Below are 16,392 nucleotides of genomic sequence, written 5' to 3' on the forward strand. Positions count from 1 at the left end.
CCGCTTGCGGGGCAGCCCCCCAAAGCCGTGTCCTCCCGGGGCGGACCCGGGAGCCACACGGGGAGCGGACTTCCCCCTCAAGCGTCCCTTCTAACACTCCGGCTACGCACGGGATCCGGGGCCGCACCCAGCGGGGCAGCGCTCAGTTTCGTTCAGCTCTTAGCGAATTCAGCGTTCATGTTTAGATACTTAGCTTTCCTTTTGGTCCAACGTTCCGTGATGCTCTGCGATAGAGTGCAGACGGGGCACCGCCTTGGTAGGGACCCTCCCGGGGTACCTGTTCAAGGGAAACAATTTCTGAGGGATGCAGCAGGAGCGCGGGGGCAGGATCGCCGCCAGTGGCAACCGCCGCCGACGATGCTACCACCATGCCCATGCGGCAACCCTCGCCTTCAGGGACAGACCCTGGCCTTCAGGGGGGGACCCTGGTTTAGGAGGACTCTGCCCCGGGAGCAGCCGCAAGACGGCTATAACGTCCTCGCCGCTAGCTGCGCCCCACCCCGAACGGCGGGCACGGGTGGCGAGGAAGTTATAGCCTCCCAGCGACAGCCCCCGCAACTGGGGAAACCTGGTTTTTCTGGGGAACTCGCCCCAAGGGTTGCGACGACCCCTGTTACCCGGGAGCTAAACTGCTCGAGGGCCGCGACAGGGACACGGTGATGGGCCGGAACGATCGACGAGCGCCGGCACCGGTGCCATCACAGCGTCCTCGCAATGACCCGCGCCCGAAAAAGACTCTCTCAAAGGGAATGCGGCCGGGTCTCTGTGGTAGTGCACCCGCCGGCACAAGGCACGGATGGCACGCACTACCATAGAGTCTTCGCGGTCGATCCTGCTCCTTGCGGAGGTGTCCTACGGAGGGGGCGAGAAGGGCACTGTGGCAATGCACCCCGTCGGCGCCGGACGCGGACGGGACGCACCGCCACAGTGCCTCTGCGGCAACCCTCGCCCCGGAACCGCCCCTTTGAGGAAGCGCAGCAGGGGCATAACGGCAGTGCACCTGTCGGCGCGGGACACCGATGGCACGCACTACCCCCGTGCCTCTGCGGCGCCCCTCGGGGTGGGCTCGATGGGGTGGTGCGGCAGGGGCGCGATGGCGGCGCATCCGCCGGCGCTAGGTGCCGGCGGGAAGCACCACCTCCGCGCCACCGTCGCACCACCTACTTTCACGGCCCCGAGTCCGGCTTCGCTCTGAGCAATTCCGTGGTTGGGGCGCGCCTTTTATAGACACGGGGGGGGCTTGCCACCGCGCGCGACGGATCCGCGCGGCACCGTGGCGCCTTTTCCCCGAACGCGGCGCCGTTTCCGCCGCCATGCTTACCGGGTAACCACGGCACACGTGGCGGCCAGCCGACAACCCAGAAGCCTCGGAGTGCGGTGAACCCCTTGTGTTGCGGTCCTCCCGCACCACAAGGCACCGGTGTATGGTGCGTCCCGTGGGCAGCTCACGGGCACCACAGTGTACAAGATTCCTCCCTTTCCTGCAGGTTAGATCCGAGGTGCTGAAAAAATTTCGAAACTAACGAAAACAAGTAACACAGGTAAATCAGATAAATCTCATCTCTCCTGCTTCTGCATTTAAAGTTGGAGGCAAGAGGGGGAAAACAAGCGAATGAACAAGGCAAGAACAAAGCTCAGGGGTGAAACACCTATCTTTATTCACAGTTAACTAGCGGTTTACACACGGGGGCTGCCCGGTTACACTAGTTCGAGAGGTATGCATCGGAGGCATCACCTGAGGGTCGGGCTCCGCCGCTTCACGGGTAGAACTTGCGCAAGTGTTCAATATTCCAGCTATTGGGCACCGGCAAGCCGTCTTCGGTTTCCAGGCGGACAACCCCGGCCTGGTCACCTGCACTACCCGGAAGGGGCCCTCCCATTTCGGAGTCAACTTGTTCCTGGCCTTCGTTCCTTGTATCCGGCGCAGGACAAGGTCTCCGTTCTCGAGCCCCCGGGGACGGACTGGTCTGTCGTGATAACGACGGAGTCCCTGCTGGTAGCGCGCGGCTCGCACAGTAGCCCGGCATCGAAGCTCTTCGATGAAGTTTAGATCGTCGACCCTTTGCTCGTGTTGGCTGGTGTCGCCGTACATGCGTACTCGGGGAGATCCGTACTTGAGCTCGAGGGGCAGCACTGCTTCTGCCCCATAGACAAGGGCGAAAGGAGTTTCGCCCGTTGCCCGACTAGGTGTGGTCCGGACGGACCACAGCACGGGCTGGAGTTCTTCGATCCAGTGCTTCCCGTGGCCTTTGAGCTTGTCAAAGGTTCTCGTCTTGAGCCCCCGCAAAACCTCTGCGTTGGCGCATGTCTTCGCAGTAGGCGCGAAACGCTGCGCTCGTGAATTGCGTGCCGTTATCGGTGATGATGCTGTTGGGAACCCCGAACCGGCACACAATGCCCTTAAGGAACTTGATGGCCGCCTGGGCGGTCACCTTGCGCACTGGTTCCACCTCCACCCATTTGGAGAACTTGTCGAAGGCCACAAACAAGTATTCGTAACCGCCAACCGCCCTTGGTAGCTTGCCGACGATGTCTAGTCCCCAGACCGCGAACGGCCATGAGGACGGGATGGCATGTAGGGCCTGGGCTGGTTGGTTGCTCTTCTTTGAGTGGAACTGGCACGCTTCGCATGTCCTCACCAGCCGCTCTGCGTCGGCCAGGGCCGTGGGCCAGTAAAAACCATGCCGGAAAGCCTTGCCGGCTAAAGCCCGGGAGGCCACATGGTGTGAACATGTGCCTTGATGTATGTCCTCCAACAGTGCACACCCTTCCTCCTGCGGCACGCAGAGGAGTTTTACACCATTCGCACGCCTGCGGTAGACGCTGCCGTCTATCACGGTGTACATCTTGGCTCGCCGCGCTACGCGCTCCGCGGCGACGTCATCCTCCGGGAGAGCCTCCCATTTCAAATAGCGGGCGATCTCTTCCGCCCAGGGAGGAATTTCTCTGCCCATGCATGCCGCCATATCTGCGGCATGGACCCCTGCTGCTGCAGGGGTTCTCTCGGTTGCCGGAGGGGCGTCCCCGGCAGCCGTCTGGGGGGTGACTGAAGGAGCCAGTTGCTTCTGACAGAACACCTCCGCCGGAGGCTTCCGGCGCTCTGCTGCCATCTTGACCAGCTCATCAGCAGCGAAGTTGTCCTTCCGCTTGACGTGTTCGAAGCGCAAACCCTTGAACTTCCGTTCCAACTTGCGGACCTCTTCCACGTACGGCGCCATTTGAGGGCAATCGTAGTCCTTGTTCACCTGGTTGATCACAAGCTGGGAATCACCGCGAACAAACAGGCGCTTAATGTCGAGGGCGACCGCTGCCCGCAGCCCGGCAAGCAGGCCTTCATACTCCGCCGTGTTGTTGGTGGAGTTAGCAAAGTCGAGTTGGACGGCGAACCGCAGCTGGTCCCCTGTGTGTGACTCAATGACGACCCCGGCTCCCGCTCCCTGGAGACTGAACGCAGCGTCGAAGTAGAGGACCCAGTGGCCCTCGTCCAGCTTGCCGGGAAGGCCAGTCTCCGACTCACTTTCTTCTATGCCCGTGGACGTCCACTCCGCGACGAAGTCTGCTAGGGCCGTGCTCTTGATGCTTTTGGAGTTGGCGAAGTGGAGGTCGAACTCCGACAGCTCCATCCTCCATTCGGCCACTCTCCCGGTGGCTTCACGGTTGGTGAGGGTCCTCCCGAGGCAGAACCCGGACACCACCATGACGCGGCGCGCCTAGAAGTAGTGGCGCAACTTGCGGGACGCAAGGAGAATCCTCAGAAGGAGCTTCTGTACTTGCGGGTATCTAGTCCGCGCGTCGCACAACACCGTACTGACGAAGTACACCGGTCGCTGCACCAACCGCTTCCACGGCGCCGAGGTTGCCGGCTCTGGGATGGTCCCTGGGCTTGAGGTGGTTGCCGGAGGCTGCTCAGCCCCCTGCCCCGCAGCCCCAATCCTCGGGACATCTTCCTCCCTCTCGGCAACCAGCACCGAGCTGACCACCTGGTCAGTTGCCGCTAGGTAGAGTAGCAGCGGCTCGCCCAGCTTGGGGGCGACGAGGATGGGCGGTGACCTCAGGTATCGCTTGAGTTCCTGGAGCGCCGCCTCGGCCTCGACAGTCCAATCGACTGGACCCTTCTTCTTCATTATCCGAAAGAAAGGCAGGGCACGCTCGCCCAGCCTGGAGATGAAGCGTCCAAGCGCGACAACGCAACCGTTGAGGCGCTGGACATCTTTCACCTTGCGGGGGGCCTCCATCTTCTCGATGGCTTCTATTTTGGTCGGGTTGGCCTGTATCCCCCGGTGTGAAACCAAGAAACCCAGAAGCTGCCCGGAGTTGACGCCGAAGGTGCACTTATCCGGGTTCAGCCTGAGCTTGATCTTGCGGAGGTTGTCAAATGTCTCCCGCAGGTCATCAATCAGGGAGTCCCTACGCTTCGATTTGATGACGATGTCATCCATGTAGGCCTCCGCGTTGCGGCCTAGCTGGGGCCCCAAACATTCTTGCAGGGCGCGCTGGAATGTGGAGTCCGCGTTCTTCAACCCGAAAGGCATGCATGTATAGCAGTAGCAGCCAACCGGGGTGATAAACGCTGTATTTTCCTCATCCTCGACCGCCATCTTGATTTGATGGTAGCCGGAGAAAGCATCCAAAAAACTCAACAGGTCACAACCAGCGGTAGAATCAACTATCTGGTCGATACGGGGTACAAGGAAGGGATCCTTGGGGCATGCACGATTAAGATCGGTAAAATCCACGCACATGCGAAGCTTATTCCCCGCTTTGGGCACCACTACAGGGTTAACCAGCCAAGTGGGGTACAAAACTTCCCTGATCGCCCCGGCAGCCCTGAGCTTGCCCGCCTCTTGCTTGATGAAATCTTTCCGCTCTTGTGCCTGCCGCCGGATCTTCTGCTTGACGGGGTGCGCGTCCGAGCGCACCGCGAGCCGATGCTCAATCACCTCCCTGGGGACCCCGGGAAGGTCCGACGGTTCCCAGGCGAACACATCGGCATTTTCCCGGAGGAAGGTCATGAGGGCGCTTTCCTATTCGGCGGTCAGGTTTGCACCGACGGTAACGATGCGCTCCTTGCCGCCGGCTTGGAGGGGTAGCTTCTTCACTTTGGCGGCCTCCCCCCGGAGCCCCCGCCCCTTGCCGGGACGCGCGCTCGAGCCCGCACCTCCTCCGGCTAGCCCTTCGGGGTGGCGCGGGCCTTCTTCGTTGCCGGGGCGTCACCCGGCAGGGCGTCATCCTCGACAACAACTTCGTCGCCGGCGTCAGCTGCAGCAGCGGCCCGGACGACCTCGCCAACGCACCAAGCAGCGTCTTTGAGATCGCACCCGATGGAGAGGACTCCGTAAACGAACGGGATCTTCATCACGCCGTAGGCGCAATGCGTAGCCGCCATAAACTTGATCAGCGCCGGACGGCCAAGGATCCCGTTGTAGGGCAACGGGGTATGCGCCATGTCGAACACTATGTGCTCGGTCCTGAATGCTTCCCGGGACCCGAAGGTGACCGGCAGCGTGATGCGTCCCATCGGGCGCACGATCCCGGGGTTCACCCCCTGGAACGGTTCGGTGGGCTTCAGCTGCTCCATCGGCAGCTGGAGCTTTTCCACCAGCCTGGCGGACAGGAGGTTAAGCCCCGCTCCGTTGTCCACCAGGACCTTGGTCACCGTCATATTGCTAATGATCGGCGAGACGACGAAGGGTATTACTCCGGAACCCAATTGTCGCACCGGGTGGTCGTCGGCGCTGAAGGTCATCGGCACGTGTGACCACCTCAGCGGCTGTTGCGGCTCCGCATCCGGCAACAGTGGGCACACGTCGCGGGTGAGGCGCTTCACCGCGGCGTGGGATGGGACACCATAAGATCCCCCATGGATACAGGCGATGCCACGAGGCTCCTGGAAGCCCGGCTCGCCGCCACCTGGCAGGTCTTGAGTTGACCATGCTGCCCGGGACGGAATCCTCTCGAGAACTCAGAGCCGGGGCTCACGCGTCGCGCAACGGTGGTACCCCGGGTGCCACTGGTGCGACATTTCCGAGACGGGCGCCTCACATATAACTCGGATCTTATGTGCCTCAAAGTAATGCTTTAGCTTCTTTTCCGCCATATATACGCCATACGCCATCTTTTGGTAGTGGGGATAATTTTGCTTGGACGACGATAACACCTCGCTCAAGTAATATACCGGCCTCTGCACCAATTTGTCGTTTTCATCCCTTTACACTACGATGACTGCACTGACAACTCAATTTGTTGCTCCAATGTATAACAACATAGGCTCCTTCTCCATCGGCGAAGCTAATATTGGTGCCGTAGCAATCATCTTCTTCAATTCTTAAAAAGCTAGGTCCGCCTGTAGTTAGTTTCGGCACATCTTTGAGGCACTTTGGCAGTTTCATTCTTTCTATAGCAGCAATTTTTACATGCTTCGTTTTTATACCTCGGCTTGATACCAGGAAACCGAGCAACTTTCCTGCCGGCACACCGAATGTGCACTTGGCCGGGTTCAGTTTCATTCGGAATCTCCGCAGACTTGCGAATGTTTCCCGGATATCATCCAGACATCGAGCGCCCCGAGCTTCCCCACCAAGTCGGAGAAGAAGGGGATCAGCGTCGTGACGTCCGTGCCGTCCACCTCCGCTGCCTGCAGCTCGAACTTGTGCAGCAGGTCGCGCAGCGACTGGGCGATCTTCCTCAGCTTCTCTGTCTCGAGCTGCCGCTGCCCGATCAGCGTGCCGTGATGGAGTCGGGCATCTTGCGTGGCCTTCTTGGCCTTGCTGACGCGGCCCTCCAGCTTCGCAAGCTCTAAGGCCTTGGTCGCGTTGGCCTCGCCAGCTTTGACGAGCTCTTCCCGGACGGCGGCCAACTCGTCCTCAAGCCCGGCCGCTCTGTCTTTGGCGGAGTTGAGCTCGGCCTCGTGCCGAGCTGCCGCTCTCACCGCATCCTCGGCAGCCTTGACCTGCACCTCCAGCAGGACACGGAGGCCTTCGATTTCGCCGCAGAAATTGGCGATCAGCTCGCTCTTCTCATCCAGCCGCGTCTGGGCCGTCGCGAGCACCTCGGCATGCTCCTTCCGGGCCGTTTCGAGAGTTGCCGTCATCGTGTCGAGCCTTCCTTGGAGCTCCGCGCGCTTGACCTCCAGTTGCCGACGGAGCTCGGTCTCCGAGACTACCGGCTCCCACCTGGCAGGTCTTGAGTTGACCATGCGACCGATTCTCACGGAGGAATCTGCTGAGCTCGCCTTCCTATTTCTCCCCCAGGCCGGCACCAATGATGACGGTGCGGTCCGGGAACTCGCTGTCAACCTGTATCTTCTTTGTCTCCTTGGCTGCCTGAAAGGTCACACTTCCATGGGGATTGTTCATAGCCGGCAGGCCGATTTGTGCCGCCTGAGCCATCGCAACAGCTTCTTGTAATTTCTTCTTCTCGCCAACGATGACCAGTGACTCGGCCAAAGCAGACCCGGCCGCCGCACATTCCATTGAGCGTTTGTAGTTGCCAGTGATAGTTATGGTACCATTTGGTCCCGGCATCTTCATCTTTAGATAACCAATGTGAGTAGTAGCCATGAACTTGGCGAGTGCCGGCCTACCAAGCAGTGCATGGTACGGACTGCTAAGGTCCACCACCTCGAACACTAGATTTTTGGTCCGACAGTTCTCCCTGGTGCCGAATAAGACGTCCACTCGGATCTTGCCTACCGGGGCACAAGACACTTCCGGCACAATACCGTGAAAGGTAGTCCGGCTAGGCTCAAGCATGTTATCTGTAATGCTGAGCTTAAGCATCGTGTCCCGGTACAGGATATTGATGATGCTCCCATTATCAATAAGAACCCGAGTTAACGTCGGGCCCAATGAGCGTCGGGTCGACCACCAGGGCATATCCACCAAGGTTAGGCATAACCTTGGGATGGTCTGCCCGGTTCCAGTTGATCTCATGCTCCGACCAATACATGAACTTTGGAACTGCCGGCATAACAACATTGACCTCCATCTCTCGCTTGCGCTGACTTTGCTTGTTAATGGGCTCAGTGATGAAAATCATGTAGCTCTGGTGATGCTCCTTGTACTCGTTTCTCCCGGCATACCTTGGGATTTCTTGTCCCTCCACCTGGTTGACTGCACTGTTTGCCTGAGGGGGTCCTTGGATCTGTGCGTTCGTTCCTGTGAGGGGTGGAGGTGGGGGTAACCGGCTTGCCTCGCCCTTCTCGGCCCGTTGCATCCAGCTGCATTGCCGTGTTTGGTTCTCCGGCTTGTTGGGGTTAGTCGTGTGAAAACGACAAGGCTGATCCAACATCACCTCGAATGTATACTTCTACTTATCTTGCGAGGGCTTCTTTTGTTCTCCCTTCTTGACCCACTATTGATTTCCTGTTTTCTGACGCTGGCTAGAGCCGGCGTCAGGCTGGTCCTGAATTGCAGCGACATGGGCTGGCCCATACCGGTAATCCGGCTTGTCATCCCTTCTCTTGTTGCGATGATCTTGATGATCATTCCTCCGGAATGCCCCAGCAGGATTGCATGTCGGCTGCTCCCTTTGTGGTTCTGCCGCCATCAGCGATGGCTGAGTCGGATCGCCAAGCGCGTACATGTCGGCGATCCTGATCATTTCAGATAAAGTGGCCGGCATCTCTCTTTGCAGCTTCTGCCATAGCATGCTGCCGTGCCGACATCCCTGGGCAAACCACACTATGGCTTGCGATTCCACTATCCCTTCACAGGAATTACGGAGATTGTTCCATCTTGTCAGGTAATCCCGGTCAGTCTCGTTGTCTCTTTGCTTACTGTTGTGCATAGTCTTCCAGCCAATCTCCCGGCTAAGTACTGCCGTCATACGTTCTTGTATCCCTGGGCAGTTGGAAACCCGGGGCTGGTCTCTCCCTCATGATCCGATGCACGAAGCAACGCGGTCCCGGAGGGCCTTGCTCCTTTAGAAGCTCGGACAGATAAATTCTGTCAAGCCGATGTCGAGCATCCAGGGGCGATACCTGCCTGTTCCCAATTCGGCCTCTGAGCGGGCCGAGATTGTCGCGCTCTCGCCTGATATAACCCTCGTCAGCCATGGCCGAGTATCCGTCATCATAACGGTCATAGCGGCAATCTTCACCTCGATACAGGGGGTTGTGCCCGACACCCTGCTGTCCCGCAGCAGTATTGGGTGCCGGACCCCAAGGTCGGTGCCCATGATCATACGAGTAATGCTCCTGCTGATCTCGGCGGTTGCCGCCGGGACGCAGACCACTTTGGCTGTCATCAACCCTTCTGACTATTTGTTTCTCGGCCTGGGCCGGGTCATAGCGTTCCAACTGCTTATCCCGGCCAGAGTTAACGCTTTTGTCCCGTTTGCCACTAGGTGAGGATACTTGCTTGTCAACCCGGCCACCAGCATCTGCAGCCGAGTGAATGACCTGAGATGCACCAGGTTTGCCGTGCATTCTCATGTATGCCTCATTCTGTTCAGTAGCTGTTTGGAGCAATTTTTTCACGCGCAGCTGCTGCTGCCGAAGTGCCTCTCCCGTAAGATTCGGCAACTCCTCAGCCGCAGCCTCAGCAGCCCTGAGATTTTTGACAGGGGTATTGTATTTCGGCTTTAGTGCCGAGGCAAAATTTGCCGACACAGCTGGCACACCCCTGCCATCTCTTGTCATCTCAGCATTCAAGTTCTTGCCACGGTTACGCACCTCCCCAACTCTGCTAGGGTTAGCAAACACAGTAGAACTGAGACCATGAGCTTTGTTATACTCAGGGAGCGAGATGTCGAGCTGTTGTCGGGCGTTGGCGACGTCGACGGCTTCCTTCAGCAGTTTCTGTCTCTCCAACTCCAACTCCGCCTACAGCTGGGCCGGGTTAGCATTTGACGCCACCGGCGCGGTCAGCCGCTCGATGGAGGCCTAGATCTGAGTTGGCTTCGGCGGCAGAGCCGATGTGCCCGCTTGAGCGGCGATGTTCTCCGGCTTCTCCAAAGGGAGCTTCGCTGTTCTGCCGAACTTGGTTGGGACCACGCCACTTCCTGCAGTGTCCCTTCCCGCATTTGCGCCATGAGCCGTCACCGTAACTTCCGCACGGTCAGCAGGGCAGTCGACGTGCCGGCCGCGAGTGTAACATCCCAATTTTTTTAAAAAAACTCTTCATATGCATTGCATACCATAAGCATCATGTCACCTTGCATTTCATCACTTTCAAAACCCTAAAAATTTGCCCAGAAAACCTTTGTGCAAAAATGCCTTTATTTGATTTTGGGCTTTGATCTTTCTTTTGAGTATTTGCATTTTAACACATGAGGGTATTGTGATAAAAAGGGATTTAGTGCATATATAGAGCTATCCCATAAATTGGCTTTTGAAAGTATTCCGAAAAATAATTTGTTTCGATAGCCTAAGGGGCCCAAAAGCCATTTTATAGGCAAATGTATTTTTAAATATTTTATTTTGAGGAAATTCTTGTTCCAAAAGTTAGATCATATGAAAATATGATTTTTTTAAAAAATTGCATTTTATTTGGAGTGATTTGGAGCTTCGAGTCAATTTTGAGGTTCAAAAACAGAAAATAGATAAAAGAAAAGGAAAAACCGAGGAAAACCGGCCGAACCGGACCGGACCGACCGGCTCAGCCCAGCCCGAGCCGCCCGCTCTCACTGACCGGTGGGACCCATACGTCATCTTCAACCTCCGTCCGAGAAATCCGGCCACGCACGCCCCGCGAACAGCCCACGACTCCACCTCCGATTTCTCCGCGCACGGGCCGTTTCCTCCAAATCCCTGCGCGTCACCCCGAAGCCCTCGCTTTTCTCCTCCACTTCTCCCAAACCGCTCGCCCAATTTCACTTTGGTTAGAGATTAATTTCTCGCCGGAGTTACTCTCTGCCGCCGCCGTTCCGGTGAGTCTCCGCCCGCGCCAACCCCCTAATCTTTCTCCTCTCCTCGTCTCGAACGCCATGACGCGAGCCGTTTCCGATTTGGCGCCCCGCGCGCCGCCGCGCCGCCGTCTTCCCCGGCGCCGGCCACTCGCCCGCCGCCCGCGCGCCGTTCCCCTTCCACGCCCGCGCCCGCGCCCGCGCGCTGTCCCGCACCGCCTCCGCGCCCCGCGAACCTGCCGCCGCCCGCCGCCGCCGCCGCCGGCGAGCTAGCCCGCCGGCCGGAACCCTAGAACCGGGCCAGTCAAGTTTTGCCACGTTGCAGGGTTTTTCTTTTATTTTATTTCGGCCGAATTAGATAATGCACTTCTGCAGAAAAGACCCTACAACTTCAAAGCCCCATATCTTTCAAACCGTTTGTCCAAAATTTGTGTTCTGCACCTTTCTGGAATCGCACAACGTGTAGAATATTTTGGCACTGTTTAATTTCAGTTTTGAACAACTTAGATAGTAGCTATTTTCAGAATGGTTGAATATGGTTTAAATTTCAAATGAATTGTTTCAAAATAGTTTTGAGCATGTTAGCTTGCTATAAAATTATTTAAACTTGTTCTCTGTCCATTGGGACCAGAAAAGAAATTATTTTGTGTATATTCGTGGCATACAAGTCTAAATATTGTTCCATGTTGCAAAAGCCGCACAAACTTTTGTTTTAAACCCTATCCATGTATCATGCATATCAATTACCACTTGATGTTGTATAATCTGTCCAAATCTTTTGAAAAACTTTTCAAAACAGAAACGAGACTTTGTACGTTAGAAGTAACCTTTGTGTGCATCATCATGGCATATGCACCATGGCATGGTTTTTGTGTTGAATGTTGTGTTTATTTTGTGTGTGTGTATTTTTTTTAGATTGTGTGGAGTGTTTTCCTTGTTGTTGCGAAGAGTGCGAGAACTACCACAACCTTGGACAAGGCAAGTTCACTTTGATCATATCCCATTATTATTGTTGTTTTAAAATACTTATGCATTAGTGTTGTTGGTAGAGATGCATTGATAGGACTATTACTCGTACCTCTATGCTAGTTATAAATCCCAGGTAGTATAGTTTACCCTCGCCATTACCTTGCTACCAAATTGCCATCGATTGTAATTGAATGCTAAGCTATGGTAGTATCGTGGAGGAAATAACTACATTATGATATTGTTATGCCTTTGGCTATATGAAATGTTTTTGTTAGATGTAAGGCAAAACAACTAATTCAATGAACCATCCTGGGTGGGCTGCTTTGAGGATTTTGAGGATTAGCGGCGTTAGGTCCATTTCTATGGGTCCCTCTGAGTCGAGTTCTTGTGGATTCAGGAATGGATCGTCCATGGATGTCTCTCCCGTGGATTCGGGGAGCGCCTACGTTGCAAATGTGGAATGCCACCTGGGGTAACTGAGACTAGACTAGTATCCTATTTAGAAGCTTCTAGTACAACCACAATGCTATATGGGCTCTGGCGAGACAAGAGTAAGTTGTATGAACCTAGACCCGAGGAATTGTACTGAGGTAGCCGTGTAGGGGGAGCGTGATTCTCTTGTGGTTTAGGGAATTACCTCTGAAAATCTCGTAATCGATGCCGTTGCTACTCTACCCTGAGGACAGCAAGGGATTAACACGTTGGTTTCTTGTGGGGAATGTGTACAAACTCTCGAGAGCGTCAAAACTAAGTACTTAGCCGTGTCCCCGGCAACAGACAATTTGAGCAACTAGATGTGGAGCTGTAAGGAAAGTCTCACTCATTCCAATTTCTTAACTAAAATGAATGGTTTGAACAGGGTAAGAGCACTTGAAGAATCCACTTCAATGTACTCTAGGTTAATAGGAGCATGGGTGTGTCTACCCCGTGTCCATTAGTTAACATTATTATAACACTCCTATGTAGTAGGGTAATTTATGTTCTGCTTCCACGCAAATAGCCTAAACTCCACCTTGCCAAATACTGCATATACTTGGTAGGTTTTATTATAACTCCTAGTGAATCTTGCCAATACATTCAATGTATTGACCCTAGTGGCTGCATCGTTTAACGATGCAGGAAGCTCCGACGTCGAGTAAGATGTACGTTCTGCTTGTTTGGGTTACGGGCCTACATTCCAACACGCTCTCACCGTGGTGTTGATGTACCCTTGTATCTTTCGCTTTTCCGCTACTAAACTGTTGTTTTATTTCCAGCTAACCCATGAGGTTATGCGAGTTATAAGTACTTTTTAAATTCTGGATGATTCGTTGTAATATTGAGACCTTTGTTCTATGATATTACATCTTGAAACTGTGTGTGCTAGTGAGTCGATCCAGGGACTAGCACTAAAGCACAGAGATCGAACCCGTGTACGGGGGCGGTCGCTTCAGCGAGCCGTGCAGATGGCTGGGGGATCTTCAGCCATCACCACCTGCTCTGGGTACCTGCAAGGGCTGTCAGTAGCAACATAGACCTCGTGCATGCCGAAATTGATGAAGCGGCCTGCACAGGGAAGCGGTGTGCCGTTGAAGCAGCCCGCGTTGTTGTTCATGAAGCTCAGAGAGCCGAATCTCTGGACCAAACCGGAGACCACGTGCTCTCCGGTGACGAGGAATCTTCCCGTCCGAATGAAAACTCCAGCCAGCGCCGCTGCTGACCCCACGGTGGGCGCCAACTGTCGTGGTGGTGTCACGACATATGCCATAGGATGGTTTAACTTGGGGCTGATGGACGTAGGAGGATCCGGATGAGGGAGGACGTGAAGAAAAACACGCACAAAACACACAAGCACACACAGATTTACCCAGGTTCGGAGCCCTCTTGTCGAGGTAAGACTCCTACTCCTGCTTTGTTGTATTAGCCGAGATACGCAAGCTCTACAATGGCGCTCCTTGAGTTGTATTCTTGAGGAAGAAGAAGAAGGAAAAACACTAGATGCCTAAGTGCTCTCCTCCTTGTCTACAGAGGGGTAAGGTTCTATTTATAGACAGTCCATGTCACACTGACATGTGGGCCGAGTCTAACGTTATCTTCCTTGGGCCCCGCCGGGCACGCGGCTTGGTTCCCTCCAGGTAGCACTGTAGGAGACAAGACAACTTTACTTTTCCCTGCCAGTCTGCAACGAGTACAGCTATCCTCTACCGGCTTCCGTCATAGATTCTCTTTCGGTGCTTCTCTAGCATGGTCACCTGACACCAGTACGCAGGCGCTGACTGCTTTTCTGAGATGATGATGGCGCTGATTTACTTTGCACCGCGTGGTCAGGATAAGACCGTTGAGGGATCTCGGCTTTCGCCGAGATCGAAGTGCTCGTCCTTATCTTGCAAACTCATAAGACAAGATAGCCATGCCGGCATACGCCCGGGATGCCGGCTTAGCGTTAGTTTAACTTTACGATACCGGCATACGTAACTATGCCGGCTTTGCCTTCGTCATCTCGGCTAGAGTTGTGTCGCTATGACCCTACCCGGGGTCATCCCCCCCGACAGGGAGTCCGGCTGCTTCGCGCCTCCGCCTCCGCCTCCCGACCCGTCGAGAACGACCTCGTCCGAGTGTTCCGCGGCGGCAACGTCTATGTCTACTAGATTTCGAAGAAGAATTTGATCGGGGGCAATTTGATAGCAATCTCCTCGTCCATCCACACGTCACCGGCCGCCCCACACACCTTCACCATGAACTGGTGGGGCCCGCGTCTCTACCATGGACGCCCGGGAACCACCAGTCGTCTCGCGCTTCTTCTGCAAGAGGACCACCTTTTGTTGTGCCTACGGCGGCGTGATGAGCAGCGGGCGGAGTCGCAGCCGCCGTCGCGGACCGGATGAGCTTCTTCGGGTTTGGGGGGACGTCCTGAACGTCGACGGAGTCTGCGGCTCTGGACCAGGTCCACGTGACCCTGACGACAAGCTCTTTGCCCGACGACAACGCGGCCTTGCAGACGCAGGCGGTGCCCGCCTGACGGCGCCGTCGCGGAAGCACCCTAGTCAACTAGTCCAGGCCGCATTGGACTAACGGTAGGACCCACTTGGTGCCACGTCATCGATCCCTGTTCGGCAAAGCGCAGTTTAGCAACTAAAGACCGACCAGGATTCGGGAGTTGAGGGTGCTAAGTTAAGGATTTGCAGTCTAGGATTTGATGTGGTCCATTCTACAAGAACAAGGTTTAAAATGGACTTTACTCTTTTGTTCTGCTCCCCCCAGGTCCGGCCGAGCGCGGAACTCGCGGCCACAGCGCACCATAGGATCAGACCGTGACAGCGCCTAAACCTTGGCTGGGCTCGAGGCGGCAAAGCAAAGCCTGGTGACCCGGAAGCCTGATCAACGGACAAAAGGAGCCTAGATAGCACTAGTGTAGTACTGTGTGGTGGTTCCAGAAAGCAGGCGCACGGAATTCCCTGAGTCATGTTCTGGAGTCTGGACACGAGGCCGGTACAAGCTACTCCGTAGTTACATAGTACCACCGGCCACAGGCCACTATACGCGCAGCGTATGATCAGATCAATCTTGTACCGGACCTGTCACTCTGTCAGGTCATGCTCGGTTGGCGAGCGGCGGATTTTCCAGACGGCCTCCATTCCATGATTTCATCATAACCAGTGGTTTGTTCCTCCGATCGACAACACAACACACAATACGTGATCACCCCTGGTCCCTGGAGGCACAGCAAACACGTCCATTTTGCCTCCTAATCACGGTCTAATCTAATCGCCCCCCCTCCGGCCCCCTCGATCCAACAGCAGCAGGTGAACAATGCATATACATGCATCCACCAAATTGTTCCGAGCCATGCATCTAACCACTGATTGCGTGATTGGATCGGTTAATGTCACATTGTCACCTCAAATTAATTATAGGGCCATATATATTTAATTCAAGTATATAGGGGTCGATAATGAACTTCCTTTGTCACCTCCGAACGTCCTCGTTCTGCAAGTGCGAAGTCATTGTCGGGAGAGTAGGTGGCCTAGAGGCAAGATGATCTCCATGTGAAGAGGTAAATCAGATTCGACAATGGCGCCGGCCCGGTCGGTCGGCTCGGGCTGGCCCGGCCGGGCACAATCAGGTTCTCACTTCACTTTGCCCCAGCCCCGACGACTATCGTATGAAAAGAAACCGCACCTAAAAAGGGCGCAGAATAGCCTCAAAGCTACAAAGGCGCCTCTTTGATGCGTAGATCTCCTAGCAGGGCATCTGAAAAAACAGGTGAAGTGTGATCACGGCCACCCCTTCTGAATTCTGATCCAAAGGCTCGAGAACCTGAATATTTGACCATCTTGAAATAACGAGCCTGCTTTATGATCTGTAAATAACTGCTAGTAGCAGAAAGTATGCAGTCTAGTGGAGTTAGATATGTGCTGAGTATTCATTTAAGTTGATCGAAAGTTGGAGATCACAAAATCTACGAATGGAGCGAAATGTTCATGAATACACGGCCGACGCTGATCCGATGTTCCGATGTCCCTTTTATCATGGTGGAAACATGCCTTTAGAAGCATCATCATGAAAAATCGTATCGGTTGTTGGCAATGAACAGCTCCA

This window comes from Brachypodium distachyon, chromosome 3 (genome assembly GCF_000005505.3).
Source record: "Brachypodium distachyon strain Bd21 chromosome 3, Brachypodium_distachyon_v3.0, whole genome shotgun sequence".
In the NCBI taxonomy this organism is placed as follows: domain Eukaryota; kingdom Viridiplantae; phylum Streptophyta; class Magnoliopsida; order Poales; family Poaceae; genus Brachypodium; species Brachypodium distachyon.